General features: G+C 40.1%; 1 pseudogene; it reads right to left on the bottom strand.

Moving 5' to 3' along the window:
- Nucleotides 1-4,012: 4,012 nt before the first annotated feature.
- Nucleotides 4,013-21,513, bottom strand: LOC101109154 (pyridoxal kinase-like; annotated as a pseudogene).
- Between the last annotated feature and the right edge of the window lie 632 nt (nucleotides 21,514-22,145).

Below are 22,145 nucleotides of genomic sequence, written 5' to 3'. Positions count from 1 at the left end.
GGAATCTATTTAAGTTTTTTTGAGCACTGTGTTTTTTCTCCTCTTACTGATAGGTGAAGAGGAGCAAAATATACTACCCCCATGTATTCTTCTTTGGCATAAAGATTATCTCAAGCTGGTTATTGTTAAGAAACCGTAGACACACGAGAAGCTCTGAAAACTGAACAGAAGTTTCCTTTTTGCAAGGCACGTTTACATTTATAAGGGAAATTTCCATTTTAAGGGTGTCTCCCTCTGTTTACCAGGCAGAGGAAGATGATGAAACCTCTAGAAAATTTGTACCAATGGAAAAGGCAAAAACTTAAATCTGTGTAACAATTGTACTCTAGTTTTAACTGTATGTTTCTTGGTAACCTCCCATAAGTGACCCTGCATCCACCTCCAAATCTTCTTTTGTCTTCAGCTGGAGATGGTATTTAAGGTGATTCTTGGGCTATTTCATAGAGTTACTCAGTTTTTCCTGACTTCCATGTATACAGGAGATATGCCTGTGTTGACTGAAAGGAAAACGAGAAGTGTAAGAGCTGTGTGTTTATTCAGGGTCTTACCGAGGACCATAGACAGGGAGACAGTCCCTCAGCTGCTCTGAGAAACCTCTCTGAAGAAATAGAGGGAGAAGCCAGTTTATATTTGATTTGGGTAGGGAATATGTGCAGTCCAGCATACATCTCAGCAAAAGGTTAGCCACAAGGATTTAGTATCTATGTGCTTTTTTATGTATGGAAAAATGCAAGAATGTGGGTTCATAAACATTTTTTCCAGACGTATATCCAACCATTTAAGGGTCTGTGTTTCCAAAGCACAGAGTGCTTTACCCTGCTTTCTTCATCCTGAATTCCTTTCAGAACGCACTGTTGGTCAGTGACTACAGTGACTAATAACTTAATCCTTGTAGAACCAGATGGTGAGCAACATTCTTTGTTTTAAACATGTTGTTGAGCTTATGTTTGTTTTTCTCTTGTTAATGTCTTTTCTTATAGAGGGGGGTCTCAGCTAAGATAGTAGAGGGAAAATTATTTTTCCACCCCTATATTTGGATGACATAAAACTACCCAAGGTCCTAAAACTTGCCTTAAGTATCCTCATTGGCAAACCCAAATAGATGAATGTGAATGTGCAGTACCTATGTGTCCTCTCCAAGTTTCTAAATTTATTCTCTCAGATTTTACCAAATCACTTTTCTCAAGATAAACCAACATAAACTCACAGTTGTTTGCACACTTAATTTGGAGTCAAACAGACCTAGTTTCAAATTCCAGTCTTACCCAAAAATGGGCAAGTTACTCGACCACAATGAGCCTCAGTTCTTTTATCTACAAAAAGGGAAATATGTTAATAACTCATAGATACATTTCAAGTTCTGCATGATATAAAAAATGCAAAACATGTTGAACATAGCCCAAGAGATGACAGATGCTATTATTGTTACTGTTCCTATTATTGTTAGTATTATTAAATTATTATGCCCACATCTACATTCTGATTATACAATACAGTTAGTATGCTTCATGTCTTGCAGATAGTAACATACAGTTCTCTAAAAGTCACGTGGGTAAGGACTGTATGCTGTTAAATATAGACAGATTTCATAAACTTTAAACATTAGTTATAGTTGTATCCTTTTGCTTAAAAAGAATTCTATCCTACCTGTCCATCAAAGTGAGCCAATGAAGTATTTGTGTATTGGAACAGTGTTTTCTATACAATATCACTCTGGATAATTTTTCTTACACAAAAATAATATTGTATTAGTTTTTGGTGTATAGTGAAGTGAATCTGTGGTACAAATACATATTCACTCTCTTTTAGCTTTTTGCCCATATAGGTTATTACAAAATATTGAGTAGAGTTCCCTGTGCTATACAGTAGGATGTTATTAGTTAGCTATTTTACATATAGTAGTGTGTCTGTCAATCACAGTCTTTCAGTTTATCCCACTTCCTTTTACTCCCAAGTAACCATAAGTTTGTTTTCTACATCTGTAAATTTATTTCAGTTTCATAGATAAGTTCATTTGTTGTCTTTTTTTTTTAGCTTCTACATATAAGCAATATTATATGATACATGTCTTTCTCTGTCTGACTCATTTCACTCAGTATGAGAGGTTCATCCATGTTGCTGCAAATGGCATTATTCTGTTCTTTTTTATGGCTGAGTAATATTCCACTATATATATATATGTATATATATATATTCCACTATATATATATATATATATATATATATATATATGTACCCCACATCTTCTTTATTCATTACTCTGTTGATGGACATTTAGATTGCTTCCATGTCCTGGCTGTTGTACATAGTGCTGCAATGAGCATTGAGGTGCATGCATCTTTTCCAAGTATGGTTATCTCCAAGTATATTCCAAGGAGTGGGATTATTGGATCATATAGTAGCTTTATTTTCAGTTTTTTAAGGAACCTCTACACTGTTTTCCACAGTGGCTGTACCAGTTTGCATTCTGATCAATAATGTAGGAGAGTTCCCTTTTCTCCGCACACTCTCCAGCATTTATTGTTTATCTCCAGCATTTATTGTTTCTAGACTTTTTTTTTTTTTTTGCCAAGCGTATTTTTCTTCAAGTTAACAGTGCACATAGAACAAGCTGCTACCCCCAACACCATATTTTCAGGGCAGGTTCTCACCATCTCATTGAGAGAGCCCATCAATTTTTTACCCTAATCTTACATTTACTCTCCGTAAGTTAAAAAAATAAAAAAGAAGAAGAAGAAGAAGGGAAACAGAAGAAAGAAAAGATTTCCACTGGTTGGCAATGTGGCCTCATCCCCCACTCTAGTTGGCAGTGACAGTTTTCCATGAAAGACTCTGTGGAGGCCCAGGGCCCTGGGGGACTATGGCTGGCCCCTGGCCACTTTTCTGGGGGACTGTACCCCACTCCCAGGGTTTCCTCCTTTTCCTCCCAGGGCAGTGGGCCCTGCAAGGACCAAGAAACATGACAGGCACACAAGCCCTGACCTGTTGGACACTGCAGGGAGCTGAAGACCCCTGACCCTGTGTGCAGGAACTAATGCCAGAGAGTTAAATTATAATATTCAGAACATGAGCAGGGTAGGGAAGAAAGACAAGAGAGAGTGCAGGAGTCCAGTGGGGACCCACCTGCCTTCATTTGGGGGCATTTTCAACACAGGGTTAAAGGCAGCACTAAGGAGGTGAGAGTCCTTGAGATGTGGGCCTGGCCTCAGGAGGGTGTCTGTGGGGCCAGGACTGGGGAGAGTGGGATGGGGGGAAGGGCTACCCTAGGACAGCCTGCTTCCCCAGGGATCCCCATCTGGGCCCCCACATCCAGCTATCTCCCTGCTTCCCTCCAGGCTGTGACTTTCAGGAGATGTGAACCCCTGCAGTCCCAAGAGTTGGGGGTGGGCAATAAGCAGGGGCTATCCTGCCTGTATCCACACCTGGCGGGGGGTGCTCAAAATTCCTGGCAAAGTGGGGCCAGGAAGGTCACCCCAGCAGTGGACACCTGGACTGGTGTCAAGGTCTCTGCCGTGTCCTCCACCCGCTGTGGGGACGGTCAAAGCTGTGGAGGCTTTGAGATGCCCCACCTGGCTGGCACAGGACACAGAGCTGCAGGGCAGGGGGGCGAGATAACTGGCGGGTGGGGTTAAAGACGCTAGTGAGAGGTGGGGGGTGGGGGCCCAGGAGGAGCCCACCTCTGCACACTGTACCTGCACACGGACCTAGTGACTTGACATATTTGTCACCAGGAATGGGCAGCAAACACACAGCACATGACCCATTCTGCCATAAACCCAATGAGTTTTCCAAAAGGGGCCAGCTGCAGTGGTTTTCCCACAGGTGCCCTTGGCCATGCAGCAGCCTGTGTCCCATGGCCACGGAAATTACAAGGCAGCCTCCTGACACACTGAGATGTGCATATTTTGGGGGTTCTGGGAATGTCCCCACCAAAGTGACTGTGGAGCATCAAGTTTCAGTCACAGCTCGAAGGCAGCCGTTACATTTTTCACAAGGACGGAAATAGAGACACCTAACACCTGGTGTTATGGAGGCGGGTCCGCTGCAGAACATGGTGTGTAGCTGACAGTGTCTTCTCACAGGCTACCTTGAGGTTGTTGGGGTGCTTGTGCATCCACGCCAAGAGTATGGCGGCAAAGCCATCCCCAGTGCTGACAGATGGTGTCCACCTTGTGCATCTCCCTGGGGATGTGCTGAGTCACTGTGGAGCCATCAGGGGTCCATGTCCTCTGGCTCCCCAGCACTGGCAGGTAGTCAGTGCCCCTCAAGGACAGCAGGTAGGAGCTGGTGATGACCACCGTGTTGGGCCCCATGGAGTATAACTTGTCCATAACCTCTAAGACTTCATCCTGGCTGTGGATCTTTCTCCTGGTCAGCAACTCAGCCTCAAACTGGTTGGGGGTGATGATGTCTGCTACTAGCACTACCTTCTCTCTGTAAACAAGAAGGTGGTCCTCTGGCAATGTACATGGTGCCTTCTCCATTATGCTCGTCTCCCATCACGGGTTGCACGTGTACATGAGCCTGGTACATGTACATGAGTCTCACCCATAGCCCCTGAAAATGTAATCATCCTGATTAGTGTTGTTCAGCTTCAGCTCCTAGACAGATCATGGAGCTGGTCTGGGTTTGGCACTTGGCCCTTCCAATTTGAGTAGCCTGTGTGGTTTGAAAACTGGACAGAGTTTACCGCAGCAGCCTCAAGCCCCAAAACCTGTAGGGAATGTGGCCGACTGATTGCTCAGGTAGCTGGGGTCATGCCTCCATGCCACTGGGCAGTGGGCTGCCCCCTCCTCACCGCCCCCCCCCCCTGCAGTTTGGGCTCCAATCTGCTGCTGTCCTGCTCCAGCACAGGCGCTCCATTTGGAGGAAAGGCTGCCTCCCTCTCTGTAGACTTTTTGATGATGGTCATTCTGACTGGTGTGAAGTGATAACTCATTATAGTTTTGATTTGCATTTCTCTAGTAATTAGTGATGTTGAACATCTCATGTGCTTTTTAACCATCTGTATGTCTTCTTTGGAGAAATAGCTTTATATCTTCTGCCCATTTTTAAATTGGGTTGTTTGCTCTTTCTATTTTGAGCTACATGGGTTGTTTGTATATTTTGGAGATCAGTCCCTTGTTAGTTGCTTCATTTGCAAATATTTCCTCCCATTCTGAGAGTTGTCTTTTCATTGTGCTTATAGTTTCCTTTGCTGTGCAACATTGTAAATCAGTTATACCCCAATAAAATGTTTAAAGAATGTACATTGAGAGATGAGCAGATAAAAAGGAAGTCATACATATATAAAATGGAATATTATTCAGCCATAAAATGAATGAAATAATGCCTTTTGCAGCAACATGGATGGGCCTAGAGATTAATACTAAGTGAAGTAAGTCAAACAGAGAAAGACAAATATCATATGATACTGCTTGTATGTGGAATCTTAAAAAAAAATGGTACAAATGAACTTATTTACAAAATGCAAGTAGAGTCACAGATATAGAAAACAAACTTATGGTTACCAGAAGGTAAAGAAGAGGAGGGGGATAAGTTAGGAGACTCGAATCAACATATACACACTACTATGTATAAAATAGATAACTAATAAGAACCTACTGTATAGTACAGGGAACTCTACTCAATATTCTGTAATCATCTATATGGAAAAAAATCTAAAAAAGAGTAAATATATGTATATATATATAAGTGAGTCACTTTGTTATACACCTAAAATGAACACAAGATTGTAAATCAACTATACTCCAATAAAATTTTTAAAAATAAAGAAATAAAATAAGACTATCAACAGGGGGCGGTTCTAAAGTGGTGGAGGAAAAGGATGGGGAGACCACTTTCTGCCCACAAATTCATCAAAAGAACATTTGAACATCGAGTAAATTCCACAAAACAACTTCTGAATGCTGGCAGAAGACATCAGGCACCCAGGAAAGCAGCCCATTGTCTTCGAAAGGAGGTGGAAAAAAATATAAAAGGTAAAAAGAGAGACAAAAAAGTCAGGGATGGAGATCCATCCCGGGAAGGGAGTCTTAAAAAAGAGAGAAGTTTCCAAACACCAGGAAATACTCTCACCGGTGAGTCTGTGGTGAGCCTTGGAACCTCAGAGGGCAACATAACCGGGAGGAAAAATAAATAAATAAATTAAACCCACAGAATATGTGCCCAATGGTAACTCCCAGCGAATAAGCAGCACAGATGCCTGCATCCACCACTAACAAGTGGGGGCTGGGCAGGGAGGCTCGGGCTGCATTGCTTAGAGTAAGGACCAGGCCTGAATGCCCCAAGGGCAATATGAGGGAACTAACTTGAGATAACAAACCAGACTATGGGATAGCTACCCCACGAAAAGCCCTAACGTAAGACACTGTCAAGCCCACAGAACAAAGGACTTAGCAGAGCTAGCCTGCAGCAGACCAGCCCATCCCCCACCAGAGACAGGCAGGCGAGGGCAGCCAGAGCTGGAAGGGGTCAATTGCAGCCCCAGAGAGGCATCATCTACCTTACTGCAAGCAGGCTTCATTGCTATCCAAGACTTCTTGGGATTCTGAACAGTCAACATCCACCTGAGAAGGTGCGCTGGTTGTACACCCAGAAAACTGAGCGGCAGGGCTGGGGGAGGTGATAAGTCGCAGCTACCGCGCTCACCAAACACCTGGTCACCTAAGCTGCTCGGAGCTGGGAAGGGCACAAAATGCAGGCCCAACCGAGTCTGTGCCTTTGTGGAGTACCTGAGTGCCTGAACCTGAGCGGCTTAAATCTGGAAAGTGCATACAACCCAGGGCCGGCCTCAGACAGTTCCCAGGAGAGCAACCTAGAGCCTAAGCAGTGTAGACAGGGAAAGCACACATGCCATGAGCTGGGGCAAACCTGTTGTGGCTGAGACACTGCGAGCACTCCCCACAGATGCCAGTGATATATGTTTGCAGCATTCATCCCTCCCCACAGAACGACTGAACAAGGGAGCCTAAAAAGTGTCCACCACTGCCCTTTTGTGTCAGGGCAGAAATTAGACACTGAAGAGACCGGCAAACAGAAAAAGCAAAAAAAACCAGGGACCTGCCTTGGAAGTGACAGGTGCAATAGATTAAAACCCTGTAGTTAGCACTGACTACAGAGGAAGGGGCCTATAGATCTTGAGAAGTATAAGCCAGATCAAGGAACTATTTGAAAGTGAAGTACAGATGGAGAAGTCTTGAGGCTACTGCAAGATTAAGACAGAAAACCAGAAGCAGGAGGCTTAAGTTCAAATCCTGAAAACACCAGAGAACTCCTGAATCCAGGGAACATTAATCGACAGGAGCTCATCAAACACCTCCATACCTACACTAAAACCAAGCACCACCCAAGGGCCAACAAGTTCCAGAGCAAGACATACCACACAAATTCTCCAGCAACACAGGAACATAGCCCCAAGCTTCAATATATAGGCTGCCCAAAGTCACTTTAAACCCACTGACACCTCATAACACATTACTGGATACTTCATTGAACTCCAGAGAGAAGAAATTCAGCTCCACCCACCAGAACACCAAAACAAGCTTCCCTAACCAGGAAACCTTGACAAACCACCTGTCCAAACCCACCCACGGCAAGGAACCACCACAATAAAGAGAACTCCACAAATTGCCAGAAAATGGAAATGCCACCCCAAACACAGCAATCTAAACAAGATCAAGACACAGAGGAATAACCAGCAGGTAAAGGAACAGGATAAATGCCCACCAAACCAAACAAAAGAGGAAGAGATAGGGAATCTACCTGATAAAAAATTCTGAATAATGATATTGAAAATGATCCAAAATCTTGAAAACAAAATGGAGTTACAGATAAATAGTCTGGAAACAAGGATTGAGAAGATGCAAGAAAGGTTTAACAAGGACCACCTAGAAGAAATAAAATAGAGTCAATATATAATGGATAATGGAATAAATGAGATCAAAAACACTCTAGAGGGAACCAACAGTAGAATAACGGAGGCAGAAGACAGGATTAGTGAGGTAGAAGATAGAATGGTAGAAATAAATTAAACGGAGAGGAAAAAAGAAAAATGAATTAAAAGAAATGAGGACAACCTCAGAGACCTCTGGGACAATGTTAAACGCCCCAACATTTAAATCATAGGAGTCCCAGGAGAAAAAGAAAAAAGAAAGACCATGAGAAAATACTTGAGGAGATAATAGTTGAATACTTCCCTAAAATGGGGAAGGAAATAATCACCCAAGTCCAAGAAACCCAGAGAGTCCCAAACAGGATAAACCCAAGACAAAACACCACAAGACACATATTAATCAAATTAACAAAAATCAAACACAAAGAACAAATATCAAAAGAAGCAAGGGAAAAACAACAAATAACACACAAGGGGATTCCCATAAGGATAACAGCTGATCTTTCAATGGAAACTCTTTAGGCCAGGAGGGAATGACAGGACATACTTAAAGTGATGAAAGAAAATAACCTATAGCCCAGATTATTGTACCCAGCAAGGATCTCATTCAAATATGAAGGAGAAATCAAAAGCTTTACAGACAAGCAAAAACTGAAAGAATTCAGCACCATCACACCAGCTCTCCAACAAATGCTAAAGGATCTTCTTTAGACAGGAAACACAAAAAGGGTGTATAAACTCGAACCCAAAACAACAAAGTAAATGGCAATGGGATCATAGTTATCAATAATTACCTTAAATGTAAATGGGTTGAATGCCCCAACCAAAAGACAAAGACTGGCCGAATGGATACAACAACAAGACCCCTATATATGTTGTTTACAAAAGACCCATCTCAAAACAAGGGACACATACAGACTGAAAGTGAAGGGCTGGAAAAAGATATTCCACGCAAATAGAGACCAAAAGAAAGCAGGAGTAGCAATACTCATATCAGATAAAATAGACTTTAAAACAAAGGCTGTGAAAAGAGACAAAGAAGGACGCTACATAACGATCAAAGGATCAATTAAAGAAGAAGATATAACAATTATAAATATATATGCACCCAACATAGGAGCATCACAATATATAAGACAAATGCTAACAAAAATGAAAGGGGAAATTAACAGTAACACAATAATAGTGGGAGACATTAATACCCACTCACACCTATGGATAGATCAACTAAACAGAAAATTAATAAGGATACACAAACTTTAAATGGTACAATAGACCAGTTAGACCTAATTGATATCTATAGGACATTTCACCCCAAAACAAAGAATTTCACCTTTTCCTCAAGTGCACATGAAACCCACAGGATAGATGACTTCCTGGGCCATAAATCTAGCCTTGGTATATTCAAAAGAATTGAAATTATTGCAAGCATATTTTCTGACCACAATGCAGTAAGATTAGATCTCAATTACAGGAGAACAACTATTAAAAATTCCAACATATGGAGGCTGAACAACACACTGCTGAATAACCAACAATTCACAGAAGAAATAAAAAAAAGAAATCAAAACATGCGTAGAAACAAATGAAAATGAAAACACAACAACCCAAAACCTGCGGGACACTTTAAAAGCAATGCTAAGGGGAAGGATCATAGCAATACAGGCATCCCTCAAGAAACAAGAAAAAAGTCAAATAAATAACCTAACTCTACACCTAAAGCAGAGAAGGCAATGGCACCCTACTCCAGTACTCTTGCCTGGAAAGTCCCATGGCCGGAGGAGCCTGGTAGGTTACAGTCCATGGGGTCACTACAAGTTGGACACGACTGAAAGACTTCACTTTCACTTTTCACTTTCATGCATTGGAGAAGGAAATGGCAACCCACTCCAGTGTTCTTGCCTGGAGAATCCCAGGGACCGCAGAGCCTGATGGGCTGCCGTCTATGGGGTCGCATAGAGTCGGACACGACTGAAGCGACTTAGCTGCTACACCTAAAGCAACTAGAAAAGGAAGAAATGAAGAACCCCAGGGTTAGTAGAAGGAAATAAAGCTTAAAAATTAGGGCAGCAATGAATGCAAAAGAAACAAAAGAGACCATAGTAAAAATCAACAAAGCCAGAAGCTGGTTCTTTGAAAGGATAAATAAAATTGACAAACCATTAGCCAGACTCATCAAAAAACAAAGGGAGAAAAGCGAAATCAATAAAATTAGAAATGAAAATGGAGAGAACACAACAGACAACACAGAAATACAAAGGATCATAAGAGACTGCTATCAGCAATTATATGCCAATAAAATGGACAACATGGAAGAAATGGGCAAATTCTTAGAAAAGTACAACTTTCCAAAACTGAGCCAGGAAGAAATATAAAACCTTAACAGACCCATCACTAACACAGAAATTGAAACTGTAATCAGAAATCTTCCAGTAAACAAAAGCCCAGGTCCAGACAGCTTCACAGCTGAATTCTCCAAACATTTAGAGAAGAGCTAACACCAATCCTAAAGCCACCATCACCCTAATACCAAAGCCTGACAAGGATGCCACAAAAAATGAAAACTACAGACCAATATCACTGATGAACATAGATGCAAAAATCCTTAAGAAAATTCTAGCAGTCAGAATCCAACAACACATTAAAAAGGTCATACATCATGACCAAGTGGGCTTTATCCCAGGGATGCAAGGATTCTTCAATATCCTCAAATCAATCAGTGTAGTACACCATATTAACAAAATGAAAAATAAGACATATGATTATCTCAATAGATGCAGAGAAAGCTTTTGACAAAATTCAACATTCATTTATGAGGAAAAATCCTCCAGAGAGCAGAAATAGAAGGAACATACCTCAATATAATAAAAGCTATATATGACAAACCCACAGCAAACATTATCATCAATGGTGAAAAACTGAAAGCATTTCCCCTAAAGTCAGGAACAAGACAAAGGTGCCACTCTCACCACTACTATTCAACATAGTTTTGGAAGTTTCGGCCACAGCAAATCAGAGCAGAGAAAGAAATAAAAGGAATCCAGGTTAGAAAAGAAGAAGTAAAACTCTCACTGTTTGCAGATGACATGCTCCTCTACATAGAAAACCCTAAAGACTCCACCAGAAAATTACTAGAGCTATTCAGCAATACGTGAACCATGAACTCCCAGATGTTCAAGCAGGTTTTAGAAAAGGCAGAGGAACCAGAGATCAAATTGCCAACATCTGCTGGATCATGGAAAAAGCAAGAGAGTTCCAGAAAAAAAAACGTCTATTTCTGCTTTATTGACTATGCCAAAGCCTTTGACTGTGTGGATCACAATAAACTGTGGAAAATTCTGAAAGAGATGGGAATACCAGACCACCTGACCCGCCTCTTGAGAAACCTATATGCAGGTCAGGAAGCAACAGTTAAAACTGGACATGGAAAAACAGACTGGTTCCAAATAGGAAAAGGAGTATGTCAAGGCTGTATATTGTCATCCTGCTTATTTAACTTATATGCAGAGTACATCATGAGAAATACTGGGCTGGAATCAAGATTTCCAGGAGAAATATCAATAAGCTCAGATATGCAGATGACACCACCCTTATGGCAGAAAGTGAAGAGGAACTAAAAAGCCTCTTGATGAAAGTGAAAGAGGAGAGTGAAAAAGTTGACTCAAAGCTCAACATTCAGAAAACAAAGATCATGGCATCCAGTCCCATCACTTCATGGGAAATAGATGGGGAAACAGTGGAAACAGTGTCAGACTTCTTTGGGGGAGCTCCAAAATCACTGCAGATGGTGATTGTAGCCATGAAATTAAAAGACGCTTACTCCTTGGAGAAAAGTTATGACCAACCTAGACAGCATATTCAAAAGCAGAGACATTATTTTGCCAACAAAGGTCCATCTAGTCAAGGCTATGGTTTTTCCAGTAGTCATGTATGGATGTGAGAGTTGGACTGTGAAGAAAGCTGAGTGCCGAAGAATTGATGCTTTTGAACTGTGGTGTCGGAGAAGACTCTTGAGAGTCCCTTGGACTGCAAGGAGATCCAACTAGTCCATTCTGAAGGAGATCAGCCCTGGGATTTCTTTGGAAGGAATGATGCTAAAGCTGAAACTCCAGTACTTTGGCCACCTCATGCGAAGAGTTGACTCATTGGAAAAGACTCTGATGCTGGGAGAGATTGAGGGCAGGAGGAGAAGGGGACAACAGAGGATGAGATGGCTGGATGGCATCACTGACTTGTTGATCGTGAGTCTGAGTGAACTCCGGGAGTTGGTGATAGATAGGGAGGCCTGGAGTGCTGCGATTCATGGGATCGCAAAGAGTCGGACACGACTGAGTGACTGAAGTGAATTGAACTGAACTGAATGCATGTATATGGAATTTAGAAAGATGCTAATGATAATCCTGTATGCGAGACAGCAAAAGAGACACAGATATATAGAATACTCTTTTGGACTGTGTGGGAGAGGGCGAGGGTGTGTTGATTGGGAGAATGGCATCGAAACATGTATGTTATCATATATGAAATGAATTGCCAGTCCAGGTTTGATGCATGACACAGGATGCTCGGGGCTGTTTCATTGGCATGACCCAGACAGATGGTAAGGGGAGGGAGGTGGGAGGGGGATTCAGGATAGGGAACACATGTACACCTGTGGTGGATTCATGTCAATGTATGGCAAAACCAATACAATATTGTAAATTAAAAATAAATAAATGAAGACAAATTGGAGGGAAAAAAAAGAGTATCAACAAATTATAATGGTTTATGACTCTGGTTCGATCCCTGGGTTGCAAAGACCCCTAGGAGAAGGGAATGGCTACCCACTCCAGTATTCTTGCCTAGGAAATCCTATGGACAGAGGAGCCTGGTGGGCCACAGAACACGGGGTTGCAAACAGTCAGACACAACTGAGTGACTAACATTACTATACACTACAAGCATTTTTAAAAAAGGAGAACAAAAGGAACTTAGGGAAATGAACATTGTAACAGGAAAGATGTGAAATTATTCTCAAATTATGGCTCAGTTGTGAATCTAATTTAATCACTTGATTTATACTCCAAACGTTATCTAACCATTCCAATAACAACATTGGTAGAAATTTTCATAATTAGCCTTGTAGTAGTATATACTTTTAATTATGACAATAATTAATAAAAATGTAAAATGTCATCCAAAGAGTTTAGTCCAGAATTTCTGCATTCTTACTGATAAGAGTCAAATAGATTTGCAATAGAGGTCAAAAACTTAGAATCTTCTGGTCATTCTGGCTCACGGGTATTCTGCTTTTTAAACTAAATACACCCCATATCATTTCTATATGATAAATAGATTTATTTGTGCTCTAATCTGCTTAAAGAAGCAGAAATTCATTTTAGGGAAGTTATTGTCTTCTACCAGGGCCACTTGGTTTTGCCTTTGTTCCATCTTTTCTATATATTTGATCCAGTTTCATGTAGAGTGTGCTATGTGATTATTTTTACTTTTGAATTCTAAAAGGCATCAGTGGAATTGTTATATGTAAACAGAAAATTCATTTGCATATTTAAGCATCACAAAACCAGGATACACAAACACAAATTCTTTTGTTAATAGCAACTTGCAAAAAACTAGACACAGATAAGCTGATTATTTAGAAGCACAACTGGTAATCCTGAGGATGCTCTGAGTGTTTGCCTTTTGGTACAAGTAAAGAAATTAGTAAAAAGGTCCACACTTGTGGTCTCATGATTTTTTACATCAAAAGAGTAAAGTTTAGCCATGGATAAATTTCATATTCTAGGATTAGCATAGCAGATAAAGAACAGAGAAATAATCTTGTTATTTGCATGATGGAACAAGTCACAACTCTGAATTTGCATGAACAGGGCTCTCCTCAAAGGTAGATAGAGTCAATAATGAATTACCCACATGGTGTGATTCATGCAATTCACCCAAAATAGTCTCCACCTAGCAGTGCAGAATAAGATGGTAGCATAAATCATCCCAAGATAGATCATAGGGCAGGTTGCATTATGATACAGATCGCAGATCTACATTAAAAAAGAAAAGAAAAGAAAACACCTAGAGTCTAAATAGTTGTAAAGCAGCTGCAAATAGTGTGAACCATCAGGAAAATTTTTAGTTGGGTAGTATTTTCGAGCCATGTCCCTCTATTCTGCCTCCCCTTGTAATACACATCCTACAAACATTTTCTGAGTTCTATTTCACACACCCTGAAGTTAGTATTCTGCAGAACTAAACTAATCCCTTAAAATGCATTGCTTCTTCTTCCTTTTCTTCCTCATTCAAATCTTACACATTCTTTGAAGTTCAGGTCAGTTTCAACTTTCTTTGAGACATGAAATGTTTATTCCAGAGATTTAAATACTGTCTTTTATTGTACATGGCTAATTTCATTTGTGTTAACTCTGTAGAAGGGAAAAGTTTGCCTAAATTATTCAACATTCTTTTAGGCAGTTAGGGGGAAGTACAAAGGTTCTTCCAGATCTTTTGGACCTTGATTGTTTTCAGCTCAAAATAATGCACATGCCAAAGAAATGTTGGGGTGGCAAATTTTGCTCCCCTACACAGATAACATAACTTAATTTTCATATTTAAACCCAAGCTTTTAGATGGCTTGTGGAGTGGTAAAATTAACTTATTGATTGAACTTATTAGAATGTGATTGCTGATATAAATCAAAAACAATAACTGCATGGTGCATGTGTGTGCGCTCAGTTGATAAGTCATATCTGAATCTTCATGACTCCATGGACTGTAGCCCTCTACCCATTGGTTTTCCAGGCAAGAATGCTGGTCGGTTGCCATTTCCTTCTCCAGGGACTCTTCCTAACACAGGGACCAAATCCGAGTCTCCTACATTGGCATCTGGATTCTTTACCACTGACCCACCTGGGAAGCCTAATTGCATGGTACAAAATGGGTGTAATCTTTATGAAATGAATATAATCTTTTGTTTTTCAACTAAAATATCAGATGTCTATATATTCTCAACTTGAAGATACTATCCTAAATTAGGGATTATATAATTAAATAGAAGTTAGAAAGATAGCTAATTGAAGTATTAATAATAACACAGTTCACTTCCCATTACAGTTTGCAAAGTTCAAAAGAATAGTTTAATTAAAACTAAATTTAATTTATTTTTAAGAAAATTACATTAGGACCATTTCAGTGATGTTTAACAGATGAGACAAAATTATATTAATATACTTAAGAAACTAATACCATTTGAATAATTATGTTTTAATAAATGAATAAGCATTATCTATATGCCTGAAAAATTTGATCAAAACTCACATTATTCTGACTGTCCTAGAACTATGGCTCATTGTCTCTCTGCAGTCCTCCTTACAGATGCATTCTATTGGAAATTCTCACTTCGTAAGAAAAAAGGTCCCCTAAATCCTCCTGAATTTCATAGAATTTTTCAAGGAATCTCTGTCCTAGTTTGTGATCCCCAGAAGTAGTCTCATGGATTAGTGTACCAGTAGTTCATTAGAGAAGTGGTCCCAGGAAGTAACAGTAAAGGAGAAGAGATATGAGACAGGAGAAAGAAGAAAGTCAATAGACTGTTTTAATTAGCAGGTCAGGGTGTGGGTAACTGGTGCTTAGTCTTGCTAGGGATCTCTGGGAACAACCCAGAGATGTTCCACTCAAAGGAGAGGAAGCTGGGCTCTTCATCTTCCATTTCCTGTCCACCACTGGCTTCAGGCTCTTTTAGGTTTCCATGGCTAATTTAACAATCACCACAAATTTAGCAGTTTAAAACAATACAAATTTATTATTGCTATTATTATTATTTTGGTTGTTATTAATCATCTTACAATTCTATAGCTCAGAAGCCCACAGTGGGTTTTAGTGAGCTAAAAGCAGAATGTTAGCTTGGCTGCATTTCCTTCTGGAGCTCCGGAGAATATTTCCTTTCATTGCTTCTCATTTTTCAGATCTAAAGGTTTTCCATACCTCAGAGTGCACTTTCAGCCATTTCAGTTCAGTCACTCAGTCATGTCTGACTCTTTGTGATCCCATGGACTGCATCACACAAGACCTCCCTGTCCATCACCAACTCCTGGAATTTATTCAAACTCATGTCCATTGAGTCTGTGATGCCATCCAACCATCTTATCCTCTATTGACCCCTTCTCCTCCTGCCTTCAATCTTTCCCAGCATTAGTGTCTTTTCAAATGAGTCAGTTCTTTGCATCAGGTGGCCAAAATATTGGAGTTTCAGCTTCAACATCAGTCCTTCCAATGAATATTCAGGACTGATCTCCTCTAGGACGGACTGGTTGGATCTCCTTGCAGTCCAGTCTCCTCCAAGAGTGTACTTTTTCCACCTTCAAAACCAGCAATATTGGGCTAAGTACTTTTCCTGCCTCCATGTCTTTGTTTCTCTCTTTCCGACTCGCTGTTCCATTTATAAGAACTCATATGTGTTTACCTTACCCAGATAATCTAGGGTAATCATCACACCTCAAAGTTAGTCCTATTTTTCCTTCTTTGTGTTACCTAATTGATGCTTTGAACTGTGGTGTTGGAGAAGACTCTTGAGAGTACCTTGCACTGCAAGGAGATCCAACCAGTCCATTCTGAAGGAGATTAGCCCTGGGATTTCTTTGGAAGGAATGATGCTAAAGCTGAAACTCCAGTACTTTGGCCACCTCATGCGAAGAGTTGACTCATTGGAGAAGACTCTGATGCTGGGAGGGATTGGGGGCAGGAGGAGAAGGGGACGACAGAGAATGAGATGGCTGGATGGCATCACCGACTCGATGGACGTGAGTCTGAGTGAACTCCAGGAGTTGGTAATGGACAGGGAGGCCTGACGTGCTGCGATTCATGGGATCATAAAGAGTTGGACATGACTGAGTGACTGAACTGAACTGAACTGAACTGAATACATTCACAGGTTCTGAGAATTAAGACATAGGCATCTTTAGTTGGCAGGGAGTATTATCTGGCTTCCCAAAAGTTTTGTTCCTAGCCATGGAAAGTCCTAACATCGAGTTACAGTTACTTGCAGAAACAGTCTCTTGGCATATAAGAGAATGGTGAGTACCCAATGGAAACAGTTTTCTCTGATCCAAATTCCTTGCCTTCATTGAAACAGAGATCTTTTCGAAGAACACAATTTTACTTTCAGCCTTCTCAAACATGCTATTAATCTCGTGGCCCACAGGCTTCAAGTCTTATATTGTTAGTAACCTATTTATCCCACCTCTGTCTGTATCCAATGTCCACATACCATGGTGTAGTAGTAAAGAATATAGAGTCTGGAACCAAACCGTTCTTCAATCCCAGTTCTTTTACCTATTTTAACAGTGCAGTTTGGCAAGTTACTTAATATCCCTGTGTCTCAGTTTTCTCATCTGTAAAGTATTAATAATATCTTCCTAAAAGGGAGGTTGTGTGGATTATATAGCATAATATATGTCAAGTAGTGTGAACAGCCCTGTATTAATAAGAGCTACATTAATGTTTGCCAGACGATAATGATGATCTGTCAATCTAAAGAATATTCTTTTTCATTTACCAACTTCCTTTTCCATTATTAATCCTTTCATTTACTTGGATGACTTTAAAATCGATAAAATAACTTATACACTCTTGACTCTCCAAACATTCACATGTACTGGATTTCAGTAAGACTTCTGATCCTACCTAACTGACCACAACCTTCTATTTTTTCAGCTCATTTTCTTCCATTACACCTGCTCTTTGAAACTATTGTGATTTTCTGTCAAATTATTCTTCCACTTTCTCCTAGTTCATCAGCTCTGAACTCAATGTATATACTCTTTCCTCGCCTGCGTCCAATGGTCAATCACTGAAGTATTTCCTGACTTGCAATTTTAGTTCTTTATCATCTTTTCCTTTTAATCATGCCTACATTACAGATCACTAAATTTGGAACAGTTTTAGAAATAGTCCTCTTTGCTCCTACATCAAAACTTGCTTGTTGATGGCTGTGTAAATGTCTAGATTAGTTATGCTGCAAAATATTGTCAATAATAGCTGAGATATCAGAGGTGTTTATCAATCTCCTTCCACGCATGTGTGCTAAGTTGCTTCAGTTGTGTCCTATTCTTTGAAACCCTATGGACTGTACCTCACCAGGTTCCTATGTCTGTGGCATTCTCCAGGCAAGAATACAGGAGTGGGTTGTCATGCCCTCCTCCAGGGGATCTTCCCCATCCAGGGGTCAAATCCACAGTCCCTATGTCTCCTGTGTTGGCAGGCAGATTCTTTACCACTAGTGCCATGTAGGAAGCACTGTCAAGCTCCTTATATTTGTTTAATCAGTTTCTCTTTTAGTTAACCTACACAATTATTATAACCTTTGTCACTTTCTTTCATCTTCCTATCCACTATCCCTTCTCCTCTCAGTAGAGGACTTTAACTCTGACCTATCATAGAAAAATATTCATTAAGGAAGAGTTTCGATTTCCATCAGAGGTCTGGATGTAACTTTTTATACCCTGTATATTCTATTGTGCTTCCTTCAAACTATAGAGGGATCACTGTCTCTTCCCTAACCCAAAGCTAACCTTCCCAGTACCATGCTATGTCCCATCTCCTTCCACAGCCTTTTTTGGGGGCAAGTTTGCCTGATTGTTTTCCCTGACTCTCTGTGTTGGTGTCTGCACAGTAGTTAAGTAGACTTTGCACCCGGACTCACCGAGGAGAAATTCTTCACCAGTCAGCCCAGTCAGAGATTCTGGGAATCTTTGCCATTTTTTTTCTTACCCCTCCACTCCAGGGAGAGGCAGGCAATTGCCCAATCTGAGTTAAGGGGTGTATTACATGTGATTTTTTTATTGTATCTTGGATATTTTGTGTATTATATTATGAGACACTTGATCTTATTTATTTGATTTTATATCCCTTTTAGCAGATAATTACTTTGTTGAAGTGTAGCTGAGGGCCAATTGAATCTGTATGTTCAGTTTCTTACTTGGCCCTGCAACACCACCTTCAGAAAAGTAGAACACTGATTCACATTTCTGGATTGAAAACAAATGGAAACTCACCTTCCCCCTAAACCCAAGGAAAGTGGACCATCAATTTACACTGTCCTTGCCTCAGAGTGAAGGTATAAGCTCAGTTTCCCATGGGACCTTGCTGAAAACGGGGGTTGTGACATGGGGGTAGGGAGGTAGGAACAGAGATTCAACTCTCCTGCCTCAAACCACTTCATTGTGCCTTGGTGATATCTGGTAGGTATGGAGGCTTAGTTCCTCCCTGGGCTTGGCTGACATGGGAATGGTGAGGGGATTGAGATCTCTATTAATGTCTCCTTTGTTGTTTAGTCTTACTGATTCCAGTTGGGGGTAGAGGCTCAGCTTGCTACTGTGCCTCGCTGATATGAGAGAGGATGAGGTGAAGTACAGCTGTGGTTACCTCACTTCACATTACCTTATTAAGTCTTTTTTTGCCTATTGAGAGTGAAGGCTGTTCTCACTGCTGTACCCTGTTGAAACTTATGTGGCTTGGGAATTAGAGCACTGCTATCTTCTGCCAGGTAGAAGATGGAAGCTTAGCTCCATGGCTGTTTCTGCAATTACACTGGTTGGAAAATGAAAAGGCTGCTACCTAGTTCTGTCAGGGTTGGGAATAGGGTGGAAAATCACGACTCAACCCTGGTGAAATCACTGGCGAGTAGTGTGTGAGTTTTCTGTTGGTGTTTGGCTGGAGAACTGTGAGCATTCCAAAACTTTTCTGTTATCAGGCCATATGTTTTCTGGTCCTTTTGCTAAGAGAAACAGGTGTTTCTTGGAACGTTTTTTGTCTCTGCCTGGTGACAGTTCCTTGTTGGAGGATTCTATAGAACTTTTTCCTCAATATATGGTAGCCAATAAGGAAACCCAGAGAACTAACAACCATATCATTCCTTAAACCCCAATACCTCCAAGCAGCCCATCCACTTTTCCACCTTTCAGGATATCCCTATGATATTTATTGTGCTACATCCAGAGTTTTTAATAGAAAGATGGAGGACATGGGAGGAAAAGGGGTACTCCATTTTAGCAGAAACAGAAGTTCCATTTCATATTATTTTAATTAACAAACTTATCTACTGAGTAACTACTGAATGCAAAGTGTCATGCTAGGCGATACGAAGAAACTCAGGAATTCAGTCTTACCCAATCCTTCTGGAGGTTTACAGTATATTTAGCTAGATTGAACATAGTGGCATAAAGTGAAGTGCAAGCTTTATATCACTATACAGTAGAAAGTTTTAAAACTATCGAAGTAGAAAGAGTTCAGTGTAGGTTGAAGCAGACAGAAGGGAAAGTGTAATTTACGCTAATGATCATTACATTAAAACAATTCCATAACACAAAATTACTGATGTTAAAACAGAATGATAGTTTGCCACTATCTGTTCATTGTGTTCTTTGATTACATGTTTGCCTGTTTGTTGAATGACAAAAATGGCAGAAGTGGGAGACCAAAAAAGTCTAAAAAAGTGAAATAATTTCATCTTACATCTTCAATTTATGCCTTTATTTGGAGAACATTCATATTATATAAAGCATTCTATTTCCATATGGGGATCGCTGCCATTTCCTTGCATAGCCTTCCTGCCTACATTCCACCTTCTCTTTCTGCCTCCTATTTTTTCATTTTCTTTTCTGCTTTCTTCCTTCTCTATATATTCATTGAACACTTCCTGAACTTCATTTTTTTTTGTGCTGAACAATGTTGTAAGTACAATGTACAAGATCCCTTTTTCTTGGACTTTGTTGACTAGATTAGCAAAGTACACAACTGTAGCTACAATATCAAACAATATATTTTAAAAATACCAAATATGTCATATTAAAATACACGCAGTAGGAATTTGAGGGACAATTTTCTATCATCTTTCTGACTGAAAGATCACATATTTTACCCAGAATATATTCTACTGTCCTTTTCTCCCTGCCATCCCTCCTAACCTCTTGGCCCCAGCTGTCATATCCATACTTAAATTTGCATTCCAAATAGAGATGAACAATCAAGCCCATAAATTTAACCTCACATTTCAGTAGCCAATCTAAACATTTTTGGGAATGCTAAAGAAGGAGGACTGTGAAATACTGAAGGCAAGGTGATTAAAGCTTTCTTTCCAGAAAAGATGGGAGAAATGAAGTGATACATTTTAGCATCATCCCAAGTTAATTTAGAATTTCTCATTTTATAGTCTAATCACTCAAGTATTAAAACATCCTTCTATAAAAATTTGGTATGAAATGTTCCATTCAGCCCAGGAGTGAAATTATTCCTGTATTTGAGAAAAAGTGAAAAGAAAAACAACAGATGTTGAATTAGAGGAATAAGAATTTCAGATGGTTTATTTTCTTTGGAATTCATGTAACTTTAGGACAGATCCATTTATTTAAATTACATTTTACAGATGGGTTGTCTGAGAAGAGATTCCTCCTGGGAGTGGAACAAAATTAAAAAAAAAAAAAAGAAAGGAAAAAAAGAAGAAAGAAACTCTGAGTTCTTTTCTGCTATGATTCTTTATGTTTTTTGGCATTTGTATTCCCCCTTATGAATAGACTGTTTTATTATACCCATTCTTCTACCAAGCATAGGAAAGCCTTACCTCCAATGTAAAAACACATGGCCTCTCTAACTCCCAGCAGAATCAAATCACTGTACTCTTGACAATCAGGGTTCCTTCTAGGCAGTTGCATGCAATGTCAATTTCTGTACAAGTTGCTCCTTCCATAAGAGTCAAGTTCATTTTAGGAGGAAAATACCCTGTGTGCCTTCTATACCAAAGAAACCTTCTAGAATCCATTTTTTCCCAAAGCAAAGAATTTTGTGAATGAGCCTACTTTCAAGATGGAATTTGTTGGAGACAATTGTATAAATTCCAACCATAGTTCCTTATGCTTGTTCCCTCCAACTCTTATTTTTCTTGTGTGTTCTGGTATTCTTATTTGTCTTCTTTGACATATCTCTCTCACTCTCTTGCTGTTCTCTCTGTGTCTCTGTTTGTCCCCCCCACCCCCCATCCTCTCTCTCTCTTTTAATTCTACTTTCTGATTCGAATTCCTTTCTACCAACATACTTCTCTCTGTGGAATTAGTCTTCTGTGTGATACATACTTCCAGTCAATAACTGAGATTTTTAGATTCAACATCCAAAAAAATGCTTTGGTCTTTTTCTACAATTTGAAAGGACTAGGGAGCCCCTTTCAGGAATCTCTGACCTTAGCTACAAAACTGTCTTTTAACCAATCTGTCTCTGT

Source organism: Ovis aries, chromosome X, assembly GCF_016772045.2.
Source record: "Ovis aries strain OAR_USU_Benz2616 breed Rambouillet chromosome X, ARS-UI_Ramb_v3.0, whole genome shotgun sequence".
NCBI lineage: Eukaryota > Metazoa > Chordata > Mammalia > Artiodactyla > Bovidae > Ovis > Ovis aries.
Note: the sequence above shows the minus strand (reverse complement) of the source record. Positions and strands in the feature narration are given on the sequence as shown.